Source organism: Columba livia, chromosome 9 (genome assembly GCF_036013475.1).
Source record: "Columba livia isolate bColLiv1 breed racing homer chromosome 9, bColLiv1.pat.W.v2, whole genome shotgun sequence".
NCBI classification, from domain to species: domain Eukaryota; kingdom Metazoa; phylum Chordata; class Aves; order Columbiformes; family Columbidae; genus Columba; species Columba livia.
In genome coordinates this window covers 5,890,198-5,896,221 of record NC_088610.1, presented here as the reverse complement: position 1 = coordinate 5,896,221, position 6,024 = coordinate 5,890,198, and positions in this window count along the sequence as shown.

Sequence of the window (6,024 nt, the reverse complement as noted above, 5' to 3'; positions counted from 1 at the left end):
ATTTATTCTATCTGTAAGCAAGTACACCAGCATGTCTGGGGCACTGCCTGATGGTATCTCAGACAGGTGCTGGGTTCAGACTTCTCCCTTCATCATTGTGCTTTGTTTCTGCACTGGCACCTGTACTCTGCCCCAGAAGTGGACACATGCTGACAGAGAGTGAAATCACCTCTGTGCAAATAGTTTTGTGATGCTAGAAGCATTCGGTATCAATTTTTATGCCCAAATACACCCCCAAAGAGCTCGCTCATGAATGAATAATGCAGAAATTGCTCTCCTCAAATACAGCCCAGGGCACCATCTCTCTCTGCCTGCTTCCCCCCTCAGGACTAACAATCTTCTGCTTCTTCCAAACCATCAGCTGAGTTTCTGTGTCTTGGAGGGGTTGGTTGGGGCATGAGTAAGAGACAAAACGTGACTTGAATGACATTGTAAATGTGGTTGTGCATAAAAGCACAAGCCACAGCAGATTTTGAAGATAACTGATGGCCCATTGCTGGGTCTCATAAATGCACTCCTGTCTCCAGCTATGTGATCTATAAGCTATGTTCCCCCGCCAGCCTGCAGAACATGTTATGCATTGCCTGCCATTCGCAGGGTCTCTGCACACCTCCTAACGACAGGCGGAGGATGATTAACAGGTTGCTAATGAGAACAAAGCTGGTGTTTGTCGATAGTACTCCACAGCAAGATCCACGCAGCCCACATGAAGAATGACTGCTGCCGGGCTGGTTTGGAGTAACGCACAGAGGCAAAGAGCCTGCAGTCCTGTCCCTGCTTCCCTCCGCCAAATCCTCTCCTACACGGTGCATTCCCACAAATTTTTAGTCCTCGTATTGCCACACCAAGGGATGGTCAGCGGAAGGGAAGCTCAGATGCCCTTTAGCTGGCCACATTAAAGGCAGCAGCTCTAGGAAGCATATTTATCAGTTAGCAGGGCAATGACTTCAATATTTGTATTGCCATGATCACTAATGGCTCAGCGCTTCCAACGCCAGAGCATCTCGCCTTGGCAGTCATCCTCACCATGAGAAAGTGATACTGAGGGAAACTGAGGTAGGGAACATGGGGCCGGTACCACACTGTGTGTGAAGTGTGGCTTTTCAGGCACAGCACACATCCAGCTGTGGCTGCAGGAGCCGGGGAGGGTCTACTGGCCCCAAGGGAATATGGGCCTCCCTCTCCTCTTGTGGCAGGAAGTTTTGGGTTCCCCAGGCCATTGCTTTTCAGGCTTCCCAAGAGGAGAAAGAAGGTGTGTTTAGAGCAGAGAATTGCGCAGGCAGAACAGGGGCTGCAGACACAAATGCTGGGAGCTACAGGAATCACAGTGAACCCTGGCCATGTGAGCAGGGGCTGGTCCTCACATCAATGACTCATGTCATGGTTCGACACCCACCAGCTTCAGCCAGGTCAAGCTTTTGGAAAGGAAAAAAGAGAAGCAAACAATGCTCTGAGATTTTTCTGGGTCTTTCTTGTTTTTTTCTTCTTTTCTTTTCCCAGGCAAGCAGGGTCCTGAAAACAAACTGCTCAGCCAGCTCACATTATCTGTGCTCGGGAGCACAGCACAGCGTGCAGACCCCTCCAACGCCACGGATTTGTTATCATCCCCTACCACCCGCATAATCACTTCAGTCACGCCACACTCTGCCCCCACTGCAATTTCATGGCCTCTCGGTTGGGGAGAAATCACAAAGGTTTGGGGTTGCATGAAAGCATTACAACCCTGCACTGCCTTTTAAAAGGACACTGGTTTGTATGGAGAAGGATTGGCCACAGTAAGACCCTCAGAGGGTCCAGAGCTCCCCAGTGGCCTGCTTTGCACTGAGAAAGTGGTTTGGACAAGCAAAGAGTGCTGGGTCTGGGCACTTGGGGATATAAAACAGACACCTTCTCATATCAGGACCTTCCCTGGACTGGGGAAAGCATGGACCTGTGAGGCAGAACCGTAGCCTTCAAAGCCTGGCCCTGCCCCAGCTTTCCTCTGGCCTTCCTAAAAAAAGGTTCAGAGGTCTTTTGCTCTCCAAGGTGTGGAAGGGATGCTCTGCTGCCTGCCTCTGTGGGTACCAAGTGCCTAAAACCTTCACAAGTCTTGTGCCTGTCCTTCAACAGTGGCCTAGACACAGTCAAGCCTGTATCCCATGATGATGGATGATACTTCCGTACCTCAAAAGCATTTAGGCACTTTTCTCCCAGTGAAATACAAAGGGGAGCAGCAGCAAAATACCCATCAAAGTCAAAGGCCAGCACACATGGTTAAACACCAGCACAAAGTCACAGCTCTGAAAGCTGCCAGGAGCCAGTGATGGGACCCAGCAGTAGAAGATATATTTGACCAAGCCAATATATGACACAACTTTTTGATTTGTCTAGGTTTGTTTCAGTGTTATATGCAACTCTTTCTCTGTGGACACTTTTGGGCTGCCCTGAGCATCCACCTCTATCAGCACAGGAGGGAATGCCAGATTGCTGAAACAATCCCAATCATCTCATATCAGTCATGAACATGCTCTAATGGTCAGGGTGCATCCCATGACCTGTCTCACGGTGTGCATGGGGGCAGAGGATGGGGCTGAAAAGGAGGAAGAGAGGGCTCAATATTTCCATTCACAGCTCTATAGATTTGATTTTCTCTTGCAGCCAAATGAAGCATCGATTTATTGCAAATAGCCACTGGGCTGTGCTGATAGTACACCAGACTTTTTTTACCTTCTAGTGGATGCTGTGTGCTACCTCAGCAAGTCACCTCTGCAAAGGGTTGTGGCATGAACCTTACTCAGGACAACTGCCAGAGGAGGCACAGCATGGTCCAGGGACAGGGAGGCAAAGCTGGGTGCAACTCAGCTGTCCCAAAAAGCCATCCCACCTCTCCTTATCCAGCCCACAGGGCAGAATTCCCCCTGGGAACTGCCTGCAAGGAGCAGTTTTCAAAGCTCCCGGAGCCCAGCGCTCCCCGAGCTGCCCAGGACCCCGTGTCGCAGCGCGTCTGGCCGCTGTCCCCGCCACCCTCCCCAAGCAGAGATTCAAGTGCCACCTAGTGGCACGCGGGTCCCGTGGGACACACGCCCACCCCCCGGGCAGCTTTTCCCCTCTGGGATCGCTGCCTCCACGCTGTAATCCCCTCTTCTCCACAGAGCCTCCCTCTGCCATCACACTCCTTTTCACACCTCTGTGTAGCCGTCTTTCGCCTCGGGTCTCCTTTTTCCCATTGTCACATATCCTCCTTTTCCCGTGCCCGTACATCCTGCCTCTCTGTCCATCCAGGTGGGGCCACCTCTGCCTGGGACCGTCACACAGCACCATGCAGCAGCCACCAAGGAGAGGGGAGAGCAAAGCCTCAGATAGACTTGTCTCACCCCAAGCTCACAAAGCATGGAGATGGCTTTGCAAAGGGACTACCTGCCCTGTTCAGACTCCTGAGTGTCTCTGTTGTCACCTCTGTGCTCTGTCCCCCAGTGACATCCCCAAGGTGGGTCTTGCTGCCTCCAAAGCACTGGGGCTGCAAAGAGAACCAACAGCAGGGTGCTGTGGGCCTCACCATCAGCTCCCCAAGGACAGTTTTGGTGCAACCCTGTCAGTGGTAGGAGCCACGAGGGGGCTCTAGGAACTCATCTGAGCTAGAGGGGAGATGCCAGGAGCAGAGCTTGTATCTCCTGGAGGATGGAGGAGAGATGCTAGGAGCAGACTTCACATTTCCCGGAGGACAGAGTCCCCTCCGACATCCAGAGTGGAGGAGAGCAGGAGAGATGTCACAGCTCTGTTGAGGAGTGGGATCTGCCAATACTTTGGTCCCTGTCACATACATCATGACAAGGAGCAGCGCATGTGTCACAATGTACCCAATACGGAGCCTGCGAGGGGCTGAGGCGTGAGCTGTTGTGGCCTGACCCAGGGGCAGCAGGGCCACAAGCTCTCGCAGAATTCTGGTGTTAAGTGTTTGATCATTTACACCAGCTGTGGGTTCATCCCACAGTCTTATTCCTGCAGATCCACATTTATCCCTCACAGTTGTTTTATCCCTGTCTAACTCCACCGAGCGTAGGGGTAACACTGCTGAGGTCACTCCTTGGTGAGCATCATGGATGTGCAGAAGTAACTCCAGGGATGACCTCTTCAAATACGGGAGACATTGGTGAGAAAGCAGGTCCAAGTCTGTCAGCTGGTCTTTTACAGTCTAACTCCACTGTCCCATCAGCACTTGGGAAAGAAATCACTCCTCATTAAGGACTCACCATGCCCACTCTTACTGCATGGTGAGACCTCAGATAACATTTTTGCAAGTGCCCCAGTAAGGTGGGGACAAGACCCAACATTGCTGGCATCACTGAGGTAGCTATCTGTTAGCTGAATATTTTAGGTAAAGAGCAGATAACAGTGTACGTGAGACAAGGTGACCCTTGCCTGGCACCCTGGCTGGCCAGCACCAGAACCTCCTCTCAGTGATCTATTTTTCCCTTTCCTCATGGTGGACACTTCACACAGCCAGGTGAGTGGCCAGGCCTGACCATGGTGGGCCCTCCCCTCAGACAGGTGGGAATAACTCTGGAGAAGGCATTGTAGCCAGAGCAATTACCCAGGCCAGCTAATTAGGGCTCCAACAGGACTGTTTTGGAGACCTGAGCCACCTAGGAGGGGGCTGGAACACTGCAGGTGTTGAGTCTGGGGTTTGGGGCAGGAGGGAATGGAGATGCATGAGGCTGAAGTTAGCTTTAGACACTTGGGAACAGCAGAAGTGAGGTTGTGGCCATTCAGCCACTGCCTCTCAGCTTTCTTTAGGAGCCTACACTGTCTGAGGTCAGATTTGGCCAGAAAAAAAACCCTGATCCCTGGACTGATCAGTGTGAGCCTGCAGAGAGATACAATTCTGCATACCAAGGGGTTTGGGAGGCTGGTGGATGGGGACAAGCACTGGGGCAAGGAAATTCCCCAGGATCTGGCAGTCTGGCAGGGAAATCAGCTCAGAAGAGGGCTCCTGATGGGATCTGCAGTTACATGCCTCTTGGGCATCCTCTGCCGCCTTCCAGAGCCCACAGGGTCAGCGTGGACACTTGAAGCCCATTCTACACCCGACAACATGGTCCAAAACCATGCCGAGCTTCTGCTGCCACTTCATGTGTCCCAGTCCAGCCTCACAGTGTAAACAGAGACTTTGACCCCCAGTGATCTGGCTTGAAAGAAGCAGCAGCAGGCAAAGAAAATGGCACTTCAGAATTAAAGTTGCCCCTGAATTAGAGGAACTGTTCCAAAAAGCTACGGAAGGCTGTTGCGATGGAAAAATGAGGGTATGAAGGACCCACCCTGCAAAACAGGCAGGGAAAAAATAGATCACAATGTATTCAGGGCTCAGACAAGACCACACTTGCTTGCAAAAAATAAAGCCTTGCATTTGACACATTGCTTACATATTAATGAGTTTGATCAGCTTGCCTGGGTGTGTTAGCATGAGTGAGAGCTTGTGTCTGTACAGTGATGAGCTGTTAAAACCTCCACAATAGAGCTACAAATAATGGCAGACTGAGATCTTCCCTTTGCCCACAGCCTTTCTGCTGTTCTTCTAGTGCTTTTCCACTCATATTTTTCTACTTTACTTCACTGTTTCTCCCAGGTACTATTTCTCCCCAAGTGCAGAACCAGAGGTCCACAGGAGCAAGAGAAGCAGCTTCTGCACAGGAAGCCAAAGAACTGTCACCCCCCAGAGCACAAAGACAATAAATGGAAAAGGAGGAAAACCCTATTTTCTTCACTAAATCCCCTTCTTTCCCAGCTTCTCCGGGATGGCTGGAGGGGCAGCAGCCACTGCAGAGGCTGGAATTAACATCGCCCCTTTAACACCAGCACCGCAGCCTGACTTCAGCGAACTGAGGAGGTCTGGGAGCTGCTGCTCCAGGAGTGATGCCAACACATCCCTGTTTCCCTGCTTCTTCCCCGCTCTTGTTTGTGTGCCTTTTAACGTGCCACATATGTATCTGTGCCTGCCAGTGGATGTCTGCAGGGTTTACATTAACCAGCTCAAGCTGAGGTTGGTAA